General features: G+C 54.7%; 1 long non-coding RNA gene across 2 annotated transcripts; it reads right to left on the bottom strand.

Annotated features, from left to right (window-relative positions):
* Positions 1 to 756: 756 nt before the first annotated feature.
* On the bottom strand, positions 757 to 11,608 carry LOC309868145. Of its 2 annotated transcripts, none has more exons than XR_014313525.1 (3): positions 10,725 to 11,608; positions 3,246 to 3,441; positions 757 to 1,726 (listed from the first exon to the last, which is right to left on the bottom strand). It is a non-coding gene; the product is annotated as an uncharacterized lncRNA (long non-coding RNA). The 2 variants fall into 2 exon arrangements; XR_014313526.1 differs by having other exon boundaries at positions 11,458 to 11,608.
* Positions 11,609 to 14,130: the final 2,522 nt, after the last annotated feature.

The raw sequence follows: 14,130 nt of genomic DNA, 5'->3' as shown, positions 1-14,130 counted from the left end.
TACCCCACTGGGGGAGCAACTTTGTTGTTGTTATTGACAGACAGAGATCAGAGAGGCAGACAGAGAAAGAGGAAGGGAAGCAGGCTCCCTTGCTGAGCAGAGAACCAGATGAGGGGCTCGATCCTAGGACCTTGGGATCATGACCTGAGCCAAAGGCAGAGGCTTTAACCCACTGAAGCCACCCAGGCACCTCCAACTTTTTTGTTCTTGTGATCTGTCTTTACAAAAATAAATTGGCTAAGAGAAATCAATCAGCTAATTTAAACAAATCCTGGCCCTTGTTTTCTCACTGGTAGAAAATATTGAAAATATATGGAAATAACACAGCACGTCGAGTCCAAGCTTGGAGGACAGTCTAACCAGCTTGTGATGAGGGTAAGAAAGAAACCTTCGTTGCTTAAGCCACGGAGACGTCAGGATTGATCTACTTCTGCCGTGTAGCCTAACCTCCCCGCTGTCCACCTCCTAAGCCATGCTGTCACTTTAAGGTCTTGAATTCCACTCCTCATAAAAAGTGCTCAACAAATGAGCCTTTAAAAATAATGAATCATTGGGGCGCCTGGGTGGCTCAGTGGGTTAAGCCGCTGCCTTCGGCTCAGGTCATGATCTCAGGGTCCTGGGATCGAGTCCCTGCTCTTTGCTCAGCAGGGAGCCTGCTTCCCTATCTCTCTCTCTCTGGCTGCCTCTCCATCTACTTGTAATTTTTCTCTGTCAAATTAATAAATAAAATCTTTAAAAAAAATAATGAATCATAAATCAATGAGCAAGCCATTTACTCAGCTGGGTACTAGACACTCTGAGGCTTATGGAACTTCAGGGACGAGAGAAATCGCTGTGGACAGGAGTAAGTAGGAACAGGAGGTGTTGAGTGGAACCTGCTAGGATGTGCATGAATCAGGTTCTCGAGAGGAATCGGGAGGCTCTTCTGGGCAAAAGATGGTTTCTGACATCAGGGGGTTTCTGTCGACCATCCAGGAGGCGGGAAGAGCAGGGAGGGATGTTCTGTGTCATTCCTGGGAAAGTGAGAAAGACCAGCATCCTGGAAGGGCCTTCGGTGGAGGGGCTCCTTCCCACCCCGGTCCCCCTCTGCTCCGGGCCCTCAGGATTGTCCAGGCCTTGTTTGCTGAGGTCTCCAGGAAGCCATAGAAGAGGCAGGGATGTGGAGGTGAGGCGTATTAAGAAAAATCTGGCTGGACGCCCGGGTGGCTCCGTCGGTTGAGTGCCCAGCTCTTGGTTTCAGCGTGGGTCATGATCTCAGGGTCATGGAATCCAGCCCCACGTCGGGCTCCACACTCAACAGGGACTCTCCTTGAAGATTCTCTCCCTCGGCCCCTCCCCTGCTTAGATGTACTCTCTCTCTCTCTCTGTAAAATAAATAAATCAATAAATCTTCCAAAAGATGTCTGGGTATACTCTCTTCTCCTGTTCTAGATGAAGAAATGGGAAGCCCCTGAGTTTTCGTGCTTAAACACAGAGCGCCGCAGGTTCATGTCCGAGGCAGGTCATGGATATAAACCAGGGGACGTCACTTCCCTTTCCCGCCCCCCACCAGGCCCCCAGCACCTAGGACAAAATCGTAGGTTCCTGACCGTGACCTAGGAGCCCTACCTGATCGGGTCCTTTCCACTGCCATTTCCGCGACTGGAGAAGAACCTGGTTCGTTTCCACCAGTACCTCCCGTCCGTGGCGGGCCAGCCGCGCTCCCAGCCTCTCCTCCTCGGATAGTCTAGGAGAGACCAAGGAGCTGAGTCCGACCCATGGAAGGTGGGCCAGAGTGAAGTGCACCCCTTCCAAGCCCATCCCCAGAACTGCCTCACAGTCTCCCGTGATGTCTCCTTTCGCTTGGCTACTGGCCCCGTGCAAGGATCCATGGAGGGCTCCCAGACACTAGGCACCCCGGGGTGGGCAGGTCATGAGACCGCAGGGGCCCAGTTCCTCAAAGACTGGGGGAATAGAGCCTCCCCTACACCCACATGGCGCTATGAAGTGGGCTAGAAGCAGACCCCCCTGCATCAGGCCTGGGCTCTGAGGATGGTTCGTCCCCACAGATCCCATCCTTTCCCCGGCTGGTCAGCCCAGGCTGCTCACTCTGCCAGTGTTCTCATAGCTTTGATTCATCTTGTTTATTTTCAGCCTCCTCCTGCAGAATTCAGACTGCGTGAGGTCAGGGGTTGGGTCTGCTTTGTTTACTCCGATATCGCAGCACTTAGAGCTTAGGAAGTGCTTTTTTTAAAATATCGGTTAAACAGGGCGCCTGGGTGGCTCAGTGGTTAAAGCCTCTGCCTTCAGCGCGGGTCATGATCTCAGGGTCCTGGGATGGAGCCCCACATCGGGCTCTCGGCTCAGCAGGGAGCCTGCTTCCTCCTTTCTCTCTGCCTACTTGTGATCTCTGTCTCAAATAAATAAATAAAATCTTTAAAAAAATAAAATATCGTTAAAATGAATGGGCAGTGAAAGCATGTCTGATCGAATCTCAGTCCCGTGACCTTCAGGCTGACACCCGGCCGGTCACACTTCATGATTCTGTCACTGGAAATTACAGAGCAGATTTTTTTTTTCATCAGTTTACCCAAAAAGGGGGAACCTGGTCTCTGGTTTAAGGTTGGCTTGTCTATTTGGCCAGTTAAAGAAAGTCTCACACATCTCAGGAACCTTCCCCGAGCAGAGAGGTTTGCGGCCCTTGGCTCCGTGGGCCCCTGGCTGCTCGGCGGTTGGGATCGGCACACGCGTCGGCAATAAGTGAGAAGTATTTTTCCGTCTTTCAGGAAAGAGTCAGTAACTCGCCCTGCACTCTGGAAGGTCAGAGAGCTCACCCGACGACCCCAGAGTGGCAGCTCAGGATTATTTATACCCAGTGCCTGCCCAGCCTGGCCAGACCTCAGGGACACTGGTCCTCTAGCATTTTCTGCAGAGACAGCCAGTGAGCTCTGTCTGCCTTCACTCGGGGGCACAAACAATGTGGAGCCAATGGCCCTGCTTAGAGCCTCCCAATGAGTGGGCCTGGTGCTACCACCTCGCAGGCAGGCAGACTGAGACCCTCAGAGGTCAGGAAGGCCTCACCGGGTTCCGATTCCGATTTGCAGAGAAAGCACGCACCCTCTTCACCTGTCTGACTTGCAGATTTCCCGCAGTAAAACCGAGAGCTGAGGTATTGAACCCTCATCCCAGTCACGAGATGGGTGGTAACAGGATAACCTCTTCCTTACAGATGAGTAAACTGAGGCACAAGCAGTTTAACAATGCACCCACGTGGGGCAGGACTGTGGTTCGGACCCGGCCGTCCATGCACTTGACCACGACACGGCTCGCGGTTTGACAAGGGTCTCCTGGGAGCCAGCCTCACGGGACCGCAGGGAGCAGACCCGGGATGAGTGCGGCCTGGGCTGTAAGCGGCAAGGGGCCATGCCAAGGTGGAGTTGCCGTATGGGAGGGGAGAGGGTTCTGGAGGGGCAGGAAGAGAGATCTGGATTAGCCCGCGTTCTTCAAAGAAACAGAATCAGTAAGATATCGAGAGAGAAAGTGACTGACACACACGCACACTTACCCACACATGCACACTTGCACACTTGAATCCCTAGTGGTTTCCCTTGACCCTTTTGGACAAAGCCTAAACCCTTTCTGCAGCCAACAAGGCCATTCTCTACCTCTCCCTCTCTTCGACCCCCAGACCCAGCCCTGAGGCACTCGCTCCATTCCCCAATGCCCCCATGACGCCCAATCAAGCTCACTTCACTCATCACAAAAAGCCTTCTTCCTCCCGTCCTTTGACCCCAGCCCCCCGATCTTTGCCCTGCTGTTCCCACCACCTGAGGTCTATGCTGCCCACGCTCCCCGCCAAACCTGCCTTCCTCCAGTGGTAGCTCATAACGTCACCTCCATGGGGACCAGTCCTGGACACATAGTACAGAAGTGGCTAAACAATAACGATGTGTCAAATTGCACGTTTACTATCTGTTTTCCCCAGATGTCCTGGTTTCTCCAGCAAGAAGGCTGCTTGGCCCTCCTGGAGTCCCCAACCGGTGGGTGGCGCACAGTAGGCCTGCACAGCATTGAAAAAGATAAATGAATGTCTACCATGATCCAAACACGTGTTCCCAGTTGGGTGCAGTGACCATTCTTTCTCATCCCTGACCACATATCGTTTGCCTGGAAAACAAAGGCTCACACTCCGGAAGACCCACATTGTTGCACAACCCAAGATCACACACCAGCAGTGTGACCAAGCCCGTCCTCAGACTGCGCACCTCCACGTGACTCTACACCACCCCCTCCCGGCATCCCCCTTCCACACCCCGATCGTCCAGCCCCACGTTCCAGACCCCGGTGCCGAAGCCCCACGTCTCCCTGACGGCAAGTTCCGATCCAAGACCCAGCTCAGCTGCCTAGTCTCTGTGTCACCCGGGTCAGGTGACTTAACTTGGGTCTATATCTCGAGAAGCTGGGTCAGAAGATGGCCACGCCCTCAGCCCGGACTGCGATCCATGGCCCTCTCTCTCTCTCTCCTGCATCTCGGCCCGAATGCGCCCCCCCCCCCCCACTGCCAAGGCTTCCTGTGCCGGGGAGCAGAACCCGCTCCTCACCTCTTTGCCCTAAGTAACTCGTAAACCGCCAGCCTGGGGGAGAACTGGGGGCCACGAACCCAAAATAAGGGTTTCCTCCATGTTTCCTTGCCTGTGAGGGCATTCCGAAAGCTGAGCCGGCTTTCCTCAGTGGGTCCTACACACTCACACACACAACACTTACACACTCACATGCATATCTGCCCCCCCGCTCACACATACACACGCGTGCTGTGACTTGTATACACTGGCACGCTCACACTCACACACGCCCACACGTTTCCTCTGTTTCCGGTGGGGCTTTTTGGTCATAAGCCACAGAAACCAATTCTGGCTTATGTAAGGGAGAGAGGGAGTCTGAGGGCACGGATGGGGATGAAGAAGAGATTGGGAAAGTTCCAGCATGACAGAAGCCGGTCTTGGGAAGGAGCGGGGGCAGCCGAGGGAAACACCCAGCACCAGAGACGAGCAAGGGTCCCCTAGAGTTTCACAAGCAGGGCAAAGCAGCCCACCACCGCGGCCCGATCTTCACGAACAAATTGCACCCTGCGTAGGAGAGATGACGTTCATTAGCAATGTGCGTAAATCAGACAGTCCCGCTCTACGCTTGAGGCGTATCTATACAGTGATGTGCAACAATTATATCTCAGTAACGCTGCGGTGGGGGGGGGGGGGGTGGATCACATTCATAATATTACCCATACGGTGTCGAGTATATGGTATAAACCGGCCTCAGAACATGGCCAGCAGGTCAGAAGTCCTCACAGGGCCAGAGCGGCCTGACCACACTCCGTCCTCACATACACCCTCTCAAAGGTCAGGTTCCGGCAGGAGATCTTCAGGCCTTCCCAACCGAGCCACACACCCACCGCTTGATTCACAGTCCCCACGAAACTGCTCTCAATGGGGAGCTGGGGGGGCTCCTCTTGGGAGCCGCGGGCCTGCGTGCTAGCCGGAAGCTGCAAGACTGTTCCATGGGGATCCTGCTCCAAAGCCACTTCCTTCTCCTGCGTCCTTTCGGTCTTGACTCCCTGTTTCTTGCCCTTCCTCTCTAGCTTAGGCGTGTGTCTGCAGGTTTGACCCCGAGCCCTACCAGAGAGACAGGGAGGCCGTTGCTGGCCTTGAAGCTGGAAGGGCTACAAGCCCGGGATGTGGGCAGCATCTGGAATCTGGGCAAGGCAAGGGAATTAATATGGTGATCCAGGGGGCTGGACACCTGCGGGGAAGAGGATATTAAGACGCCCTCTGCCTTCTCCTTTTGTGGGATGGAAGTGAGCCCAGCTCCTCCTGCCATGGCTTGCTGCATGCAGTAACCTCCCAAGTAAACACCGTCCGCAGAGGCCTTTGATTCTGTCTCCATTCTGCAAGGGGTTTCTGCCCCGAGCTGCTGTCAGACACCAGGTATCCCAGGCTACGGGCCGGCGGGGCATCGGGAGCTCGCGTGGGTGCTTAGACACTGCACCTGGGGCCCAAGCGCCAAGCACACCCCCGTCTCTTAGTTCCGTGAGCTGAAGCAAGTTACTGCATCTCGGTGCGCCTCAGTACCCCTGAGGTAAAATGAGATGTCTACTTCACAGGTGTGTTTTGAACATTAAATAAAGTAGTAATTATAAAAATCCTGAAACTCGTTCTGTCCACCAAGAGGGGCTGATGTTAGCTTATGATCATTTCTTATTATTGGTGGGGGTGGGAAGGTGATCTGCCTTGAGGACTTTTCCAGGGTGTGTCCCCGGCCTGCACCTTCAAGGGGGTCCTGGTCCAGGTGGAAACTTCCGGAGCAAGTGGCCAAAGTCCCAGAGCTGTGCCTGAGCTCCGCGACCCCATCAGGCAGAGGGAGACGGGCCTCGAGCTGTCCTGACCTCTTCCTCTGGAATGAATGAGCATGTAATTAAATGAGCAGAAATTAAGGAAAAGTCAGAGCCCCAGAGTGACCCCAGGGAGAGGGGCAGGGAAGGGAGCGCAGTGACTGGCCCCGGCCCCCGCACAGGGCACGGAGCTGTCTCCACTCCCGGAGCCAGCGAGCTGCATCCCCCCACCCCCACCCACAGGTGCAGGAAGGCCGGTCTGGTTCCGGGAGCCGCCCGCTGCTGCTGTGGCCACGGCACGTTTAATCCCGGACTCCAGGTAACAGTAAACGACAAGAGCATGCCGGGCCCTGTGCCCGCAGCACCCATGAGGTCCTTTCACAAGATCCGCTCGGGACTGTTTCCAGCTGCAGCTGACAGGTGACAAAGCGTTGCTAGGGCCCACCCTGAGATTTGCAGCGGAGCCAGAATGCGGACTGGGCAACTCATGGCCTCCACCACGCAGGGGGCCGGCCAGCCGCTGAGTCCCAGGAGGTACCATAAAGTTGTTAACACGGCCCGGTCCTGGTTGCTGGGTAAAGATTCACTCTTGGAATCATTTGTTCGTCCATCTGCCCACAATGTCGGAACTGCTAATTTGGAAGAGACCCCCATGGCAAGGGGACGAAGATGTGCACAGACCCGGGGAGCACGTGCTTGCCTCCGGATGCCAAGGGGAGGGGATGACCTCTCTCGGCAGACGCGGTCTACGGCAGGGAGACACGGGGGCCGTGGATTGAATGGTGTCTCCTGAGAAAGGTTTGAAGTCCAAGCTCCATACCTGAGAATGTGACCAACGCAGGTGATCGAATTAAGATTAGGTCGTTAGGGTGGGCCTGATCCAATATGTCTGTATTCTTATAAAAGGGAGAGAGAGCTAGACCCAGACATGCCAGGAGAACGCCACAAAAATATTAGAGTGAAAATGTCACAGCCAAGAGGCTGAGAGAGAGGACCGGACCCATCTTTCCCCAACGCCCAGTCTCAGACTCCAGCACCCAGACCGTGAGAAAAGAAGGGTCTTGGGGAGGCTCTGGCAGCATCCGGGGACCTGCCAGGACCAACAATTCTAAGTCGACAGTGGCTTCAGAAATCTGGGCTGCAGGGAAACCACTGGCCTGGTAGAGAGGGGACAGAATGCAGTGAGGGACAAGGGGGATGGGGAGGGAGAGCAGGTAATGACTCAGGGAGCGCGAGCAGGCCGCGGGAATAACCAAATAAGTCATATGAAAAGAAGGGGCGCTATAAGCAAAAAGAGAAATACTGGTTTTGGTCAAAGTGGCCATCCATGGGTCTCCCCCGGCCCCCAAACCCCTTTAAATGTTAGTGGAGGTGTTATCGAAAAAGATAATACCCTACAAGATCATAAAACCCGCAGAGTCTACCACAGCAGCTGAGTTAGTGGATTCTTAGCTGGCAGAAAGCAGAAGAAAGGTCTGACAGAATGGAGGGGGTTCCCATCTAACCGCAGGAAGAGGAGAACCCAAGAAAAACACCCCCTCGATCACAGAACCCACAGGGGCTTGAGGCTCCAGGTGCCGTGGAAGGAAGGCGGGTGCTGGATTCAGGACGGCAGGAGGACAGCGTGGGGACTGGGAGAAAGTGTCCCATCAAAAGCTGGGACACCTGTCTCCTGTCTGATGCCAGCATCACCTTCTCCTTCCTTCCGTGCTACCGCCAGCCCCAAGACATGAGGTTTATGGAAAAATCAAGCAAGAAAGGGGAGAGAGGAGGCATGAAGCCGAACAGCATAGGATTCAGTGAAACTCTGCCCACCAAGCTCTGGCAAGAAGATCCCTTCCTATCCTGTCCCAGGAGGGCCAGTGGCTGGGCTATGGCCTCCCCAGGCAGAGGACCAAAGGTTGTGCTCCGGGAAGCTAAGTGGGTCTAAGGAAACTAGCACTGACATTGGAAGGTTCCCCAGCAGCATTCCTGGCTTGCGGCTGGATTATTTCTCCATGAGACACACTTGGCACTGAGCCTAGCCCAGGTGTGTCAAACCTAGGACCAGCTCACTCTTGGGTATAAAAAGACAGCCAGGGGAACTGGGTCTTGGAGGAAACCTGCTAACCCAAAAGCAAAGAGGAAAAGAGGCCAAGGGAAAGCAGGGCAAAAAATAGAAGAGATAGTACAGAAATTTTTTTAATTATAATTAATACCCTCCCCAAAATAAAATATTGCATCAGCTAAAGAATGGGTGCTGTAAAAGTGAAAAAGAACACACAGCACTCTTACACATTAAAAATCTCATTACTAAGATTGAAAGAAAAATCTCTGCAAAGTACATATCTATCTGATAAAAGACTTGCATCCACAATATATAAAGAGCTATCAAAATCCAACAATGAAGGGGCGCCTGGGCAGCTCAGTGGGTTAAAGCCTCTGCCTTCAGCTCAGGTCATGATCCCAGGGTCCTGGGATGGAGCCCCACATCAGGCTCTCTGCTCAGCAGGGAGCCTGCTTCCTCCTCTCTCTTTCCCTGCCTCTCTGCCTACCTGTGATCTCTGTCTGTCAAGTAAATAAACAAAGTCTTAAAAAAAAAAAAGAAGAAACCTACAATCTGATTAAAAAACCAACAAAGATTTGAACAGATGTTTCACCAAAAAAGATCATATGATGTCAAATAAGGAGATGGAAAGATGCATCATTCTTCACTGGTGAAATGCAAATTAACCCACAGGGACATACAACACATCTATTGGATTGGCTAAAATTATGTGATGCCAGGTGGCTCAGTCACTTGGGTGTCTGTCAGACTCTTGATTTCTGCTCAGGTGGTGATCTCAGGGTCATGAGATCAAGCCCCGAGTCAGACTCTGTATTGGGTATTGGAGTCTGCTTGAGATTGTCTCTCTCTCTCTCTCCCTCTGCCTTCACCCCAACCCACCCCTACCCTGTGCCCATGCTCTCTCCCTCTATCTCTAAATAAACAAACAAAAGATTGGCTAAAATTAAGGAGACAGACCTTTCCAAGTGCCAGTGTAACTGTGAGCTAATGGGGACTCGTATGCTGCGGGTCGAAGAGTAAGATGATTTTTGCAGTTTGGGAAACAGTCTGGCAGTTTGCCAAAGTTGAACATACACTTGCCAGAGGACCCAGCCATTCTGCGCCCGGCTACTGACCCAAGAGAAAAGGAAATCTATGTCCTAAAAAGCCTTGTACGTGAATGCTCATAGGAGCTTACTCACAATAACCCCCAAACCAGAAACAGCCCAGATGTCCATCAAGAGATGAATGGAAAAGCAAATTGGGGTACATCCATCTACACTACCGGAAAAGGTGATGAGCCATTGGTGGGCGCAACGACATGGGTGAATTTTGAAATAATCACGTTGAGTAAAGGAAGCCAGACAACAGAAGGGAGTCCCACCTGCTTCCATCTTTATAAATCTCTAATCCGAACTCATCCATGTGACAGAAGGTAGAGATGGCAGGACTGTAAGGGAGGGATTCCCTGAGGGGCTCCATAGCCAGACATTTGTGTTTGTTATTTTGATGGTGGTGATGTCCTCGAAGCCTATACTTACGTAAAAACTTAGTGAACGTCACACTTTAGGCACAGTTTGTTGTGTGTCCATTACACCTCAATAAAGCTGGTTCAAACGCAGTAACTCATCTTCAAAAGAAGCATCAAAAATAACATCAAAGGAATTTCCCCATTGGAGAGAAACAATAATAGTAATAGGAGTAAAAAAAGTCCTGAGAGTTAGAGTTTCCGTACAGGTGGTTCCAGAGCTAAGACACAGAGGATGCAGAAGAAGAATGCGGAAGGAAACCGGAGGGAGGAACTTGTCGCAGACATGATACATGTGTCCTTATTTGGAGAAAAGGGTCTCTGTGGATATGAGGAAGAAGACGAGATTCTGGATTGTTGTGTGGGTTCTTGATACTGTCCCAAGTGTCCTCATGAGAGGGAGGCGGGGGGGGTGGGGAGCAGATGATCACAGGGGAGAAGACAGGCAACAGGTGACAATGGGAGGAAGTGGCCATAAACCAAGGAATACTGGCCACCAGCGGCTGGCGGGAGGCCCACAGCCCAGCTGACACCCTCTTCTCGGACCTTGACCCACAGAACTATGAGACAACACCTTTCTGCTGTTGTGAGCACGTCCTAAGTCATTGGCCACAGCTGCCCTGGGAGCACCATAGCCCTACTCATGGCACGACACGGGGTTCCCCTGTCACAACGTGTCCACACTACATTCCCTACCCTGTGGGCACAACAACCTGCAAACGAATGCACCCAAACTGCTGATATGATCACACTGGGGGGAGGTGGGAGGAGACGGAAGAGTGGCGTCCATGTACATGGTGACATACCAAGATGCAGGGACACGCAGAGAGCAGCATCCGAGGAGGCAACGATCGGCCCGAGTGTGGGACGTCTACAGGGGAGCACTGCGAGCTTGTGTATTCTTGCTGGTCTCCATGCATCTCTGAGTCCCCCTGCCAAGTTTGGGGGCTCCCCACCCCCAGAGTCCTGAAGGACGGCAAAATCTTTCCCAGATTCTCTTGCAAGGTGGGACGTAGGTACGCCACCAGGATTTCCCATCAGACATTCCCACAAGGGCCTTTGACTCAGAAGCTGGTGAGCACCCAGGAAGCCATCCTGGTGGTGGTGGCAGCCGCATTCCGCTCTCTGGTGCACTGGGGACAGCGTGGCACCCACCCCCCCAGCCTGGGCCCAGCAGCATCAGAGAAACCTGCGCCCAGTGGGGCGGCAGCAGGGTCTGCTCAGAAGCCGCTCCGGGGGGCCTTCGGGGCACGTGGCTGGCCGCGCACCCCCCACCCCATCCCCGGAGACCTGAGCATTTCTTCAGGGCCGCGGGTGCCCAGACTTCCCCGGGTTCTGCCGCCTGTCGCCCTGTAAGCACTGTGCGTGCAGAGGGCAGGGAAGGACCATCTGTCCAGTCCGTGGGCAAGTGCTGACCGCTCGGTCTCCTGTGCCAGGCGCCGTGGTTCCCCTGGCTTCCACCCTGATGGCTAAAATGTCCTGTCGCCTCAAAAAAACTCTGGAGTCAAAAAGTGACCCTCAGGGAAGGAAAAAGCTCACCTCCTTACTTTCTGAATCACTCCAGTCTGGGAAGGGAACACAGCTCAGTGCCCGGAAGGGCGGCCAGCCACCACCCACGCAGTCCCGGCCTCCTCGGGGGGCCCCTCGCCTATTTCTGGCGACAGGGAGCTCTGGATCCTGCTTGCAGCTTGACACCCTCAGGAGTTGTGACGGCCGGGGCGGGAGGCATTTAGGAAGGTGGCGCTTATTCATGGGGCAGAAACAACAGGACATGCTTGCTGTCACCGTGACGCCGAGGCTCGTTCCTCCCTCCCCCCAAAGCACCTCTGTTCCCCATCTCCAGGATCCTTCTGTGACCCACCAAGAAACACAGGGACCCATGGCTCCCTCGTGGGGGTAGAAAGGGAAAAGCCCAGGAAAAGTACCCCAGTTTCCACACCAGGCACAGGGTAGTTGGGGACCTCTGACTCTGAGGTGCCCCTCGCAGGCTCCAGGCTCCCGCTGGACCACCCCAGGGCCCCATGTAAAGGCTGTCCCCTTGCCCCATCTCCTGCTGCCCCAAGCAGCCTTTCTCAGAGTGCGGTGGGGCTCTGCGGGGACTGGGCTGCCCAGGGCAGCTACAGCTCTCCCTAGGCAGGTCACTGTCCCTTCTGTGGGTCATCCCAGGGTCACTCTCCTCCCAGAACTGTGACCAGGCGAGCAGGTGAAGAAATGGAGAGGAGGGTCCTCTCCGGTCTCGGAAGTGCCCCCGGAGGGGGATGTTTATCTCCCGACCACGAGAAAGCAGGGACTAGCCTTCCCCGGTTCTGTGAGTCCTGGACGGGCACATGAGAACAAATCCAGCCCCAGGGGGTGTTGGGTGGACAGACGGATGGACGGACGGATGGATGGATGTGTGAGAATTCTGGGAAGGCAAACAAGGCATCCTGGAAAAGGTGCAGCTCGGAATCAGAAAGCAAGTGAGTTCACAGCCCTCTGCGGCCTTCCTTGAGCAATTATTAAGCACTGAGTGCGTGCCTGCCTGTGGCTGGTGGGCTGTGTCAATATGGCCCTTGACCTCACAGAGCTGAGTTCACGGCCAATGCAGGGGACACACAGAGGAGCAAGCCCACAGCACTGCACAGGGCGGGTGTCCCCCAGAAAAGCCCCCAGGGGACACAGGAGAGCAGGCAGGGGGGAGGGCTCCTTCCTTGTCAGGATGACAGAGCAGGCCCCCCGAGCCCCCCGAGGCTGTGGCTGGGGACTCAGGAGAAGAGGGCTTGGCCAGGGCACCAGAGGGAAAAAACATTCCCAGGGGAGGGACCTACAGTGCCCGTGTCCTGGGCAGGAAAGTGCTGGCTGGGCCCTGGGGCTTGGGGCTGGGTTTTCTTTTAGATGCAAGGGTGATCTCCCTTCTTACTAATCCCTCTGGACAGAACCCAGATCCCTCGCTGTCAGACAGTAAAGGAGGCCTGAGCGCAATGGGGCCCATGCCTGGGACACGGCACTGTTCTGGGGGACTCTCGGGGGCTGGGCACATGAGTCTGCATTTATCAAAACCCACAGACCGGGACACCCCAAGAGTAAACTTCACTGCATGCACATTTATTTTTTATTTAGTTTTTTCAAGTTTTTAATTACAAAATGCTCCCTCCAGCCGCTGTGAGGAGGAAGGGCGGGAGGGGCGGCGGGGACAAGGGAGACCGGCTGGGGGCCTGCCATGACCTTGGTGAGAGTGGCTGGGTCACATACCTGAGCTCAGGCTGCTGACCTTGTGGGGGAGCCCGGGTCCCTCGGTCCCTCGTCGAGGACGTGGTGCAATGATTTCCACCAGGAGGCTGAGCCTGTGGGTGGGGAGGGCGACCCCTGTAACCTGCGGGGGGTGGGGGGGGGGGCTGGCTTGAGCAAGGTGTTCAGCCCCCAGGAGTCTGGCTGATTGTGCTTTGCCAGAGGGTGGCTGCGGCGACTTCGGGGTGCCCCGAGGGGAACTCTCAGCTGGGTAGCCGCAGGGGGCCGGGAGGGGCCAGGGGCCGAGTTCAGAAAACAGACCTGAAAGTAAACCCCGAGAGGAATTACTCAAGGGTGAAGGGCACCGGGACACATGCAGCCACCCTGGGCAGAGGAATGTGGCCCAGAGTGTTAGGGACTTAGCACGCTTCTCCCCCAGGGAGGCCAGAGCACTGGTGCTGGGGTGGGGTGGTGGTGGGGTAGGTCCAAGGGACAGCCTGGCTTGTGGGGCCCCGCATCGCACAGGCCGGAGCACCAGGGTGGAGAGGCCTGGATTCCTACTCCAACTTGGCCTCTCTTGAGCTAGGCGACTCCAGACCAAACACTCAACCTCTCTGTCTCGTTACAAGACTCCAGAGAGGGGCATCCGGGTGGCTCAGTCGGTGAAGTATCTGCCTGCAGCTCAGGTCATGATCCCGGGGTCCTGGGATCGAGCCCCATGTCGGGCTCCCTGTTCAGTAGGGAGCCTGCTTCTCTGCCTGCCCCTCCCCCTGCTCGTTCTCTCTCTCTCTCTCTCTCTCTCTCCCTCTCTCTCTCTGTCAAATAAATAAAATCTTTTTTTAAAAAAAGAAGAAAGAAAAAGACTCCAATGAGGAGCAGGCGGCAAGGGACCTCGGTGAACTGAGATATTCTAACCAACACGGGGGATGAAGAAGGTATGGTTGCTGGTGCAGAAGGGCTGGCCACTGCGTCAGCAGAAACTCTTCAAAGGCCACAGGACAAAGC

Source organism: Mustela nivalis (assembly GCF_964662115.1).
Source record: "Mustela nivalis genome assembly, chromosome: 6".
Classification (NCBI taxonomy): Eukaryota; Metazoa; Chordata; class Mammalia; order Carnivora; family Mustelidae; genus Mustela; species Mustela nivalis.
Note: the sequence above shows the minus strand (reverse complement) of the source record. Positions and strands in the feature narration are given on the sequence as shown.